Raw genomic sequence first — 12,404 nt, 5'->3', positions numbered from 1 at the left:
GTAAACAAACAGAGAAAATATGAAGTTTACAAATTATTTTAACATAACATATTCGAAACGACCACCTTCTTGTCTAATGAAAGTATGTACGTATGCGCGGGAATATAGCGTGCGGCATAACAACTTTTTCTTCATTGGAAAACATTTCAAATATTAGCAAATTTATTTAAATAACAAATATTAATTGCGCTAGTTAGATAAAGGGATCGGCACAACTTCTTTTTAAAAACAAATTTTATTCATGAAAAATTACGGATACGGATTTACCTTAAACTATTGACAGAACAAGTAAGAATGAGGTAAAACACAAAAGTACATATATTTATAAACTTCGATATTCATGGTCGTGGGACAATGCTGACATCGGCAATTCCATGGGTTCGCTGGAAGTGACCATGGAAGATGTTCACATAACTCGTTTGACAAGTTGTCATGTATTATGTCAATCGAAAAATAATTGAGGAACGCGTCAAAACGCAGCCTATTCAAGCAATCAAAGCCTTCTATGCTATTTTTATTGACTAAATGCGTTTATTTATGTGACTTAGTTTTTTTCTTCTTATGGACTTATTTATCAACCGATTTAAGAAATAATCATATCAAATTATTAGAAAAAAGGAACCACATTTTAAATGTGGTTGTTCCCAATAATGTGCTATTTAAGTAAATTATTATATCAAAATTAATGGTTTAGACATTTTAAATAGGCGTGTGAAAGATTTAATTCATAAAATTTAATGAAAACTATTTTCCGTGATGCATAGCACCCTATTTTAAAATTTAAAAAAAAAACGATTTTTTTTATGAGTATAAAACAAAAGGTAGCAAATATAGTATCATTGTTTTTAGAATATTATTTTCTATCGAAATACGTAATAATATACCAAGTGTCCCATGTAAAATAAGAAAGTTAGTATCACTTCCTGTTAAACAGGAAGTGGTGGAAAACAATAGAATATGTCATAAGTTGCTCTTATAATTATTCTATCGCGATACCAAATTTCAATTATTTATCATGAAAAGTAAAAAAGTTATTAAGTGTTCCCTTTTGTCTGTGTCACCCGGTATATATACAGTGTGTCCCACGATGAGGGAATTTATACGTAAACATGACAAAAAAATTTGTAGTTGAAATTTGACCGTTTGGCATCTAGCCCTGCTTGATTGAAACATAAAATTTAGCAATATTTTATTTTTTTTAAATCAAGCATGCCTTGATACAAGCATTTTTAAAATTTTATGAGTAGGTAAAGTAGTATTTCTAGGCAAGATATAAAAAAAAATTAGAATGCAAAATTATGCCCGAATACCAAATTTCATAACCATAGGCCAACTTTGATTTTCACGTTTTGTGTAGCAATAAATTTTTTTATTCATATTTAATTATTAGAGAAAAACTAACTAGTCACTGATCTAAGAGTTACAAACCACCCTCAAAAATATGTTTGTAATAAAATGTACATAGTACGTCTAATTCAACAAGAAAATTTATTTTATTTTCTTATTTAAAATTTATTCGATGTAGCTACCTCTATTATCGAAAGATTTTTCAATATCTTTTCTAAACATTTCAAAAGAATGTCAAATTTCTTTAATGGAAATTGAATTACAAGCTAGAGTGCTAAAATTCTTTGTTTTAGTAATTCCCTGTCTTTCGATGATGGCTCGGTATAAACAATTTGCTTGAGCCGGCCCCATAAATAGGAATCAGAAATGTTTAAAAGAGGTGACCTTAACATGACAGCCACTCAATTGGGTTGCGTTTTCCAATCCATTGATTCGGAAAAGTTGTAATCAACCATTCTGCTACTCGAATAGTGGAGTGCGCTAGACAGCCGTCGTGTTGAAAATAAAGATTTATTCTTTGATCAACTTGTAAATTGTCCGAAAATATGTTTTCTAAAATTTTATGGCCTAACCAAGCAGAAAATAATAAACGGCGCGCTTCATCCCCCTTTTCTAAAGTATGCAAATACCTTGGTTTGAATGCTTTAATATTATTGGCGTGATAAATTCTTTGAAATTCAGATTTGATTATGTTCAGCACCGCCGACCTAGCTCTCAATGACATCCGAGGATTCTCATCAATTGACTTCAAAGCAAGGATTGTAGCAGCATCGTTGTCATCGTATCTCTTTTTCTGCTTTTTTTTATCTCAACGCTACCCGTGGCCTCAAAAAGTTTAATTAGTCGTCTCGTAGAAGCTATTGTTACTTCGACTTGCGGATATTTTTCCACGAAAAATATTCAAAACGTACTTTAACGACATACTAATTCCACAATGAAAATTTTCTGCTCCAAATTTACCATTTTTCTGTAAATTCTGATAATATTATTAATAACTTTTATAAACTTTACAATAAGATAATGACGTAAGTACGTTTTTTGTACATAACTTTGACAGTGACAATGTTTTATAGTAGCTGCCACATTTAATGAAAAATTATGAGAATGTTTACATTTTAAAAAACTCGTAAATGCAGCAAAAAAGAACCCAATATAATAAGCGACATGCATTCCACGAGCAAAAAATTCCTACCAATCGTAAAAAGTCCAAGGGCAATATTTTCAAAATAATTTTCACTATTTTAACTATTAATATTTATTTGATTTTTGTTTAAACTTTTAAAAAAGTGAGGATTAATTAAATAATAAATAATTTAAACGTAAAAATCAAAGTAGGCCTATGATTATGAAATTCGGTATTCGGGCATAATTTTGTATTCTAAACACCTTTTCGATGGCCTAGGTGCAATACCTCGTATGCACTATGAGCAACATTTGCTGTTATTGTAAAAAAACTTCCTTAAATACTCTGTGACTTTTAAACCTACACCATTTTTAAAAGAAATTTACAATCATCTTCTATTAATAAAATGGAAAATCTTTAGCTTTAAATTTTAATTATTTAAATTTTTTGAGTAACATACATTTGTAACATTGCATTTCTGAGTTTTATTAGTTTTGGTACTTACGAGATAATTTAAATGATAAAATATTGCTGTAATTTTTTTCATACTTACCCATTTATTTTATTGTTTATTCGATTTAGTTTACATTAGGTAACAAATAATGTTTAAATAATATTAAAGGCAAAATGTTTAATTGCGAAACAAAAACAACAAATTAAATCTTATTCTTGCAAATGAACACAGGTACACTATTGTGAACAAATTACTAAAATTAAAACAAATCAAGCCATGTTTTTTAAAATAAACACAAGGAACTAGGTATATTGTAAAATTATGTATTTTGAATGGAAAAGGGTAAATTATTGTAATTGTATGTTTTTGAAAGTGAAATTAAAATACTATTGCGAAACAAAAAATAAATGAAACCTTATTAATAATAAATAAAAGTACCTAAAATGTAAATTTTTCACTATTTCTTTTTGGTAGTTTCGTAAGGCAAATCTTTGTAAAACGAATGGTAGTCTGAGTTCATAACTTTTGTAATTTCTTGAAGATGTTGGTATTTTTCATACGATATCTTCGGCTTGCATGTATACAGGTCTTTGTACTGAATTACCTTGGGTATATTTTTGCCTTTTCTCAATGGTGCATATTCACTGTCAAAGTCAGTTTTGACGTAAATTACACCTGTCGATGTATATTTTATTGCTCGTATGTCAGCAACTTTTGACCCTACAGGTCTTAAAGACTGATACCACTGCACTGCAGGATCACTATAGTCTTTAAAAAAATCATAATGTAGGTACTTAGTGTCAAGAGGAAAAGGTTTTTGACGAGCTTGACGGGTAATAGAAACGTATTCACCTGGCAGATATATTTCACGCTTTTTAAGACGCCGTTCGATTAATGAAACTATGAACGGTGTCGCACTCCATCTGCGTGACCCCTTTAGCTAAATATTTCTGCTCAATAGTTATTATGTTGTTACTAACGGAGTATCCTAGCAGAGCATTAGCAAGAACGCTATTGCAATTTTTATAACCGCAACCATCACTGTAAACTATTATTGGTATTTATGAATCTATAAACTGCGTTTGCAAGTAGTCTATAATACAGCTTGCAAACACTGGAGCATCCACTTTTCCTTCACCCTCGTGCCACCAATAATTAGTTGACTGGTGTGTAGTCAGGTTGTAAATAGTAAAATTATGTACCCTGAGTTTTTGTTTGTAATAAAGCGTGGAAGCAAACATCCTTGGGCATCATTGCACTGCCTGCAGGTCCATTGCCAATACATGGCAGTGACCTTTAGCACCATTTTCCTTATCTGCTTGCTTTTTCATTCTTGCTCTGTCTTTATTTGCAATGTGTGTTTCATATTCTTGCTGATTTAGATTGGCGGGCTCAAAGCTACAACATACGTCGCATTGATCTTTCCTTGAGGCTGAAATATTCCATTATTTTTTTGTTCAAGTACCTCATCAAAAACGCAACTGCTAAGAGGTTTTTCTTCGCAGCATGACACATACCTTTTATACAAGTCCGTTTTGTTTTTTACAAATTTCTACAATAATGGGAAGGCAACTTCGGTAGTTGCTCTAACCAGGCCTCCAAAAATTTTTTTCTCTCACTTATCTTAGAAACGCTGGTTTCACTCCGCTTTGAAAGAACTTCTTCTCTTGCTTTGACCATTCCATGATTCCCTAATCTACACCATTCTCTTACGCTCCACTCTCCAATACATAATGTATTTAGAAACATTTTTTTGCACACGCGGTATTTTTTATTTTCAAATTTAAGAAAATAAAAAATGGTTTGTGACTTCTGCGTTTCTTTATTTTCCGTTTTCCTTCTTTTTGGCTCGGAAAACCGAGTCTTTTCGATGGTATTAATTATAAATATTTTCTGGTCCCATGATAAGTTTGTCCAGAATTTGTTGAAAATCTGTATTCTCTCATCTTCTGTGATTTTGTCACATTCATAGATTTTACTCTTACCATGTTTTCCGGTACACCTTTTTTTAACCTGTCTTTTATCGCGCATTTTATCATTTTTCCAATTCTTATTTTTCCTTGTAAATCCTAAGTAATTTTCCCCCTTCATGCGTTTGATTTTATTCTTGTTTCGTTTCCACTCATTTCGATCTACACATTTTCTTTTAGACCTCGTCCTTTTCTCATTATGTTCTTCATGCAAATTGTCTTCTATAACTTCTTCCTCAGGAACTTCATCCATATTTTCTTTCTCTTCTGCATCCATACATTCTTCTTCTTCTTCATCCATGATTTCTTTCTCTTCTTCATCCATATTTTCTTCATTCTCTTCTGCAGTTTCTTTAATTTCAACTTGGAAATTTCGGTCGCGAATTTCTTCTAGTGCTTGAATCTGATCCTCCAACTGGAACTCAACGCTGCCGTTTTTTCTTTCTTTTAAGGCAACTGAGGGTCTGGTAGTTGAGATTGTACATTCTTCGTTAACGGGGATGTCTAAAGTGCATATTTGATTGAAGAACGTGTCGTCGGCCAAACCTTCATTTCCACTAGCTGATGCCGCTTCATTATTTTGCCAACAACTGCTAAGCTCAGTCACTATACCGTCATCAGCAACATCATAAATTTCACAAGCTTGAGGCTCAGCACTCTCTATTAAAATGTTTTCATCAAATAATATCGTATTATCAAGTAAATTCATAAAACTGTCGTCATTTACAAAGCCTTGCCTTACACAGTCTTGATGGTGAATCTACATCTGCAGCTTCTGCCAGCGCCAGCGCAACTAACTTTTTTCCCCTGTTCATTCTGCAAAAATAGCTAGTGTTGGTAAACATATTTGGTAGGTACTTGAATATTTATCTCCTTATATCCAAAACAAACTAGGCAAATTTTATAAAGGGGACTCTGATTTATTGCTATCAAGTGGGTCGAGAGTATGTCAAAGCGATTAAGTATGGTGTAAACGCCAAGCAAAAACTGTTGCAGGTACGATCATTAGTAAATTTCATGAGAATGTGTGCATGGATGACCTGCAACGGTTTTTGTTTGGCATTTACGTCATACTTAACCCCTTTAATATACTCTCATTAAAGTGATGCCTTTTATAAAATTTGTTCTAGTCATAAAAACAAAAAATAATAATTTAAAATTCATTTTAATAGATATTCTAAGTTTAATTAAGTACTGTTTTTTAACCCATTAATCAAGATTATAAATAATTTTAATTTAATACAAACATATTGGAAATATAATTTAGGAAAGGCTCTATTGGTATTAGTGAAAATAAACAATAATAAATAAAATAAAGTAATATTTATGTTAAAAACTCGGTAAAAAGTACTGAATATTTAAAACACATTTTAAAGAGGCTCTAACCTAAATCTAATATTATCTTAATTGAATATAGGGACGTGAAAAAAATATCAATTGGATAAATAGAGATAATATTCAATACTAAAAATTTATGGCAATACCTTGTAGGTAACTCAGAACAATGTGACTAAACTTGTTTTGAGAGTTGCAATAACACGTATGTACAATGCAATTTAAACATGACATTTTATTTAAAAAAAACAGAAAAACGATAATTTACTTATTGATTTTATCTCCAGGTACCTACTAGATGTAAATGAACTAGAATTCCACAAAAAAAATAATAAACTTACCTTGATTTTAGCTTGAAAGACGGCACACAAACTGAATTACCGGCACTATGTACGAACTCTTATCTAAAAATGTACTTACGAGTTATTACAAGTGACATTTGCGCGTTTTCGTATTGCCACGCTTCCGGCCCGGTGTTTCTATTAGTTCTGATCCATCCAATAACGCAGGAGTATTAAAAAAGCGATATGGCGCGAAAACCTCGATTTTTAAAAATGTGTTACTTCCGAGGTATTGCACCTAGGCCATCGTTTTTCTATAATTTTTTATATGAAACTTTTTTTATATCTTGCCTAAAAATACTACTTTACCTACGCATAAAATTTAAAAAATCCTCGTATCAAGGGATGTTTGATTTAAAAAAAATTAAAAATATGCTAAATTTTATTTTTTAATCAAGCAGGATCCAGTCCAAACGGTCAAATTTCATCCCCAAATTTTTTTCGCTCATCCTGGGACACACTGTATATATATATACAGTAATTTGTTCAGATAGAAAACAAAAACATGAAAATATCAGTTTTTATTTCAATAAATGTTCAAAATGTTGCCCGTTAGAGTTTGCCAAATCTACAATTCATTTATAATTTAAAACGGAAACTACCAACATAAAGAGCAATTCCAAAGATTAGACGTGGAAAAAACTAAATAACGACCTGAATTTTTTGCCGCATTCTTTTCATCAACATAGATATCCTGGGCGAACTGTATTTATTGTTATACCTGCTAGTTATTTATAATTGCTAAGGAAAATAAAGAATTTATTTTGCCGTCAATTACATGTGACAGTCTTGGAATAGTGAAAATTTATTTGTTGAATTGAAGATTTTACTTCCAAAATGGTTTACACACTAGCCGAAAGAGTGGAAATTATTCTAATTTATGGTGCCCAAAATCAATGTGCTCGGCAAACTGCCGTCATGTTTAACGCCAGACATCCGGAGAAGATAACTTCGCATAGGTATGTTTTGGATCTTGTTACTAAGTTTACTGAAACTGGATCTGTTGCAAATAAAAAATGTGATCATCGGCGAATTTTGGATGAAGCCGCTCAGGTTGAAGTTTTGGGTCATTTTGGAATAAATCCTAATACTTCATTACGCAAAATTGTTGCTGCCACTGGTAATTCATTAGGCTCTGTTCACACAGTAACCAAACTTCATAAATTTCATTCATTCAAAATGAAAATACTGCAAGAGTTAACCGAAGACGATTTCGATGGGCGAGTTGAGTTTTGTGAAAAAACTACTGAAGCGATTAATGATAATACTATTCATGTAAAGAATATCTGCTTCAGCGATGAATGCACATTTTATCTAAATGGATTTGTTAATAAGCATAACTGTAGATATTGGAGCAATGAAAATCCTCATGCATTTGTAGAAGGGTTCCCAGTACTCTCAAAAAATTAATGTATGGGCAGGCATTTTAGGAAATAAAGTGATTGGGCCATTATTGATTAATGGAAATTTAAATGGAGACATTGGAAATGGAGATGTTGGAAAATACCATCAATTCACTTATCACTGAATCCATTGAAAACCAAATCAATGATGATGGAAACTCTATACTTGATGAGGCTGAAATATATTTCCAGCAAGACGGCGCTCCTCCTCACTATGTTCTTCCCGTTCGGCAATGGCTTCTAGTTTCCAGATAAATGGATAGGGCAAAGGAGGCCTATAGAATGGCGTGCTAGATCTCCTGATATAACGCCGTTACACTTTTTTCTATGGGGTCATTTGAAATCTATTGTGTTTACTCCCCAACCTGAAAGTTTGGATGAACTTCGTCAACGCATCATCGACAGCTGCCATGATATCCCACAACATGTTTTTGAAATTGTCCGTCAGGAATTTGAACATCGCCTATATCATTGTTTGGCCAAAAACGGGCAACATTTTGAACACTTATTGAAATAAAAACTGATATTTTCATGTTTTTGTTTTCTATCTGAACAAATTAAGATAAACAAAGATTTTTCTAATTTTCTCGAAAACGAATCGACCGATTTAAAAAAATCAAACTTTTGAAAGAACTTTTAAACAAGCTATTACTCGATACCCCTTGCCATTTAAAAAGGGAATGACCCTGGGGGGCAATGGGTGAAAGAGGGTGAAGTAATTTTAGGTTAGAAAGTTATCCCCTTTGACAAACCTTTTGACGTATTTCGGCGTTTTTTTTAACAGTAGTTTTCGATAAATCCGTGTTGGGAAGTTTTCAAATGAACACCCTGTATGAATATATATATATATATATATATATATATATATATATATATATATATATATACATATATATATATATCTTATACTATATATATAGTAATTGTCAATTACTGATGAAGTCAATTTTTAAAAAAATTGCCAGAGGCGTAACATACGGAGGGACTTGGTGATAAAATATTTTTTTATAAGAAGTCCACTGTTAGATTCTCCATTTATTTATTCTCCAATCTACTGTTGTTCTATGTCCCGTTACTTTTGGGATACCCTGTATGTATAATAAAATAATTGTAGGTATCGACCGTACTATTTGAAGAAATACAAACTTATTATCAGGTAGCGGTCTGTGACTAATAAAACTCATTTGTTTATTCTCAATATTTCATCCTATATTTTAGTTACTTCTTCAGGAGAAAGTACAAGAGAGTAAAAAAGTATGTAAAGAATTGAACACAATAAAATAATGAAATGGCGAATGAAGAATTTCTTTACATGCTAATTAAATTGGAAACAAAAGGACATTAAGTTACTTATAACTTACAACACAGAGTCAGTTTAACAAAATCATATTTTTTTTATTATAATTAATCTTATATATATATATAGACACTGAACAGTGCGACTGTCTACCGGTAATAACAGAGATGACTAGTGATTTCGCTAAGTATCTAAATATTCTTAAAAGCTCATGTTTTTTCCATTTATTTAGCCCATGTTGTCTCCACCAAGGAAACATATATCTAGAAAACTTACCCTGTTCCAACTTTATGCCTTTTTATATCCTAATTCCACAAGAAATAAAACTTAAAACGAGAAATTAGGTTAAATAGAAAGCCATTAATTTTAGCAAACTCTCGACTCATTTACTCTATTTAAAAATAAAAAAGTCAACGTCAAAACTGTTAAGAGTGTCTGAAATTCGGCTTTGGCGAATCAATTTATGGGGTTTCATGGGGCTGCCGGACCTTAAGATTACATTACATTTTCAATCGTGAGTGTATTGTGGATTACCTAGTTTTTGGCAATTTTTAAACGACACGCTTAAAAATTATTTAATAAGTAGATAATGATTAGAATCCTTCTTTAAATGTATTTGTTTGACTGTTAGTTTGTTTATCAAAACTGAAGTATTGTCTATTTGTGTTGTTTGTCATAGAATAACAATTATATAAGTTTATATTTTAGTTTTACTATATAAAAAATTACAAATCCTCATGAAATCATCTATGTGGCTACTTTTGCGGAGTATCTCCGTTATTTGACATTAACGGGGTGCAGTTTTCGCGACATTTTCGTGAAGCTAAAGATGCCGTTAACATTTTTTTAGCCCTCTTAGTTTTTAACATATAGTGCATTTTTGAAAATGTTGCATCGGGCACCCCTCTCCTATCTCCGTTATCCGTTTCTATCGGAAGGGTAAAATAATATTCCTATAAATTTTTGTCCATAGAACAGTAATTTTTGATTAAACCACACTTATATGTGTTTAAATGAAACAACCTGTAGATAGTAAAAAAATTGCAATTTTTTAAATTTAAATGCTTGATTTAATAATAAGCCATGAATAACAATAATAAACAACAGATAGTTACATATTACTAATGAAGAATTAACTACCTAGCAAATAGGTGTCTTTTATAAAAGCATTTTGTAAATATTTAGGAGTTTTTTATAACAGTAAGTCTCTAACAATAGTTGTAGCATAAAGTAATAATAATTTATGGAAAGAACTAATTTTTAAAGGTGATGTTCAAAATGAAAACCGTTTTCTTTAACGCAAAATTGGCGCATATTTGTAATCATTTAAATTTTGAAAGGCTAAATGAATCGCCTCTCGAAGTTCTGCCGTCATATCATGGTTTAAATGATTCATTTTGTATGTAAGTAAATAAACATGGCTGACATTCTTCAAAAATTTAAATCCTGCAATTTTTTTATCCGCATTTTTTAAAATAATTATAAAGGTGTTATCTCTAATTAAGGAAGAAAATACATTTCGAATATTTATACACCCTTAAGAGCCTAGAGTTATGACTTCGTGTACCATGTTCCTTGAGGTAAACAACATTATATTGAGCTAATGGAATATTTTCGAGCGGTTCTGCAATAACTTCCTTAATGATTGCTAGTCTCAGATATACATGGTGTAAGATCTCCTTAAAAAATCCTATATTACTATTTGTCTGCCAAACTAAAACATGACACTCCAACTTTGAAGCCTCCTTGTTGTGTGTTCTTAAACATTAAATGCTGTTTTGCAATTATTTTAATAATTCAAAACGCCCGTAACAAAGCATTTGTCTGACAAGATAACAAGTCTTCTAAATAAATCGAAAGCATCGATTTGCTGCAAATACCACTGGCAAAATAGTTTCATATAGTTGCACTATGTGAAATTTTTATAGAAAATACTTATATGTCTTTAAAATCGACTAAGCATCTATTTCTGGCACACCAATTTTCTTGTCAATTTTTCTACATGATCATGAAGGTGTTGCTTCTATATACTGGGTGTCCCCTTTCAAATGGTCAAAGAAGCTAAAGTATATACAAAAGTCATAAAGAAGTTGTTTGAGACAGAACACCCTTGGTCGGAAGCGCGCCGTTTCCAAAATTCGGAGTGTTGAAATTTGTCAAAAAAATCGATTTTTTTCGTCTGTATTAAAAACGCTTATAGCAATTTGAATGAAATTTTTAGGTTTTAAATGATAGATGGTGAGGCAACTTTCTGAGCTAATGCAGGTAATTTGATTTGTCCAGGGACGGACTTGCAGTACATGTACGTTAAATTTTTCTATAAAAAATAGGTACATTTTTATTATTACTTTTTTTAAATTTTTATTATACTGTTTTTTCTTCAAAAAACTAATGGCGTTTTTTTTCTGAATGTTTTGTTTATTTTGTACAAAGCACAGCTCTTGCATTTTTGCGCACCGACGCACCATTTTCCTGCAAAAAAATAATGTCCATACAGGGATCCTTCAAGCATTCTTCAACAGTATTCGTTCCCGACAGTACAAGCGCTATACAGCCATCGTACTGGAACCAGAGTTCTTTCCACGACTGGAGAGGTACATCTTTCATTAGGCCCGGCAGAACATGTCGCAAAAATACTAAGTAACTATTACTGTCAAGGTAATCTAGCAGAACGTATGGTCCAATTGGTCGCCAAGAATATCTGCCCAAACATTCATGTGAAATTTATGCTGATACTCTCTGATATGTGTATGGGGGTTTTGATAGCTCCACTCGTGGTTAGTGCAAGGATTAAACGACCCCTCGCACGAAAATCCTTTTGCGCCACTTGTAAGGATTAAACTTGTACTTACGAGTGCTATTATAGAGCTTACTTTGAACACGTGCTATAATTTCATCCTTTATTGCATCGCCGCCTTGCAACTATTTGATCAATCTGAAAAGAAAACCATCGAATTTTAAAATATTAAATATACAAAAACGCGATAAAACAACGGAATAAAACAGAGTTTTAACAGTCTTCATTTATGAGTTTTAACAATACTTGAATCCGTCAAACCCATCATTGAACCGGTCTCATTTGATTAATTTTTATGAACATTCTGCGTTCATTAATTTTATTATTATTATTATTA

The sequence above is a fragment of the Anthonomus grandis genome, chromosome 10, assembly GCF_022605725.1.
Source record: "Anthonomus grandis grandis chromosome 10, icAntGran1.3, whole genome shotgun sequence".
NCBI classification, from domain to species: domain Eukaryota; kingdom Metazoa; phylum Arthropoda; class Insecta; order Coleoptera; family Curculionidae; genus Anthonomus; species Anthonomus grandis.
This window is presented reverse-complemented; position numbering follows the sequence as displayed.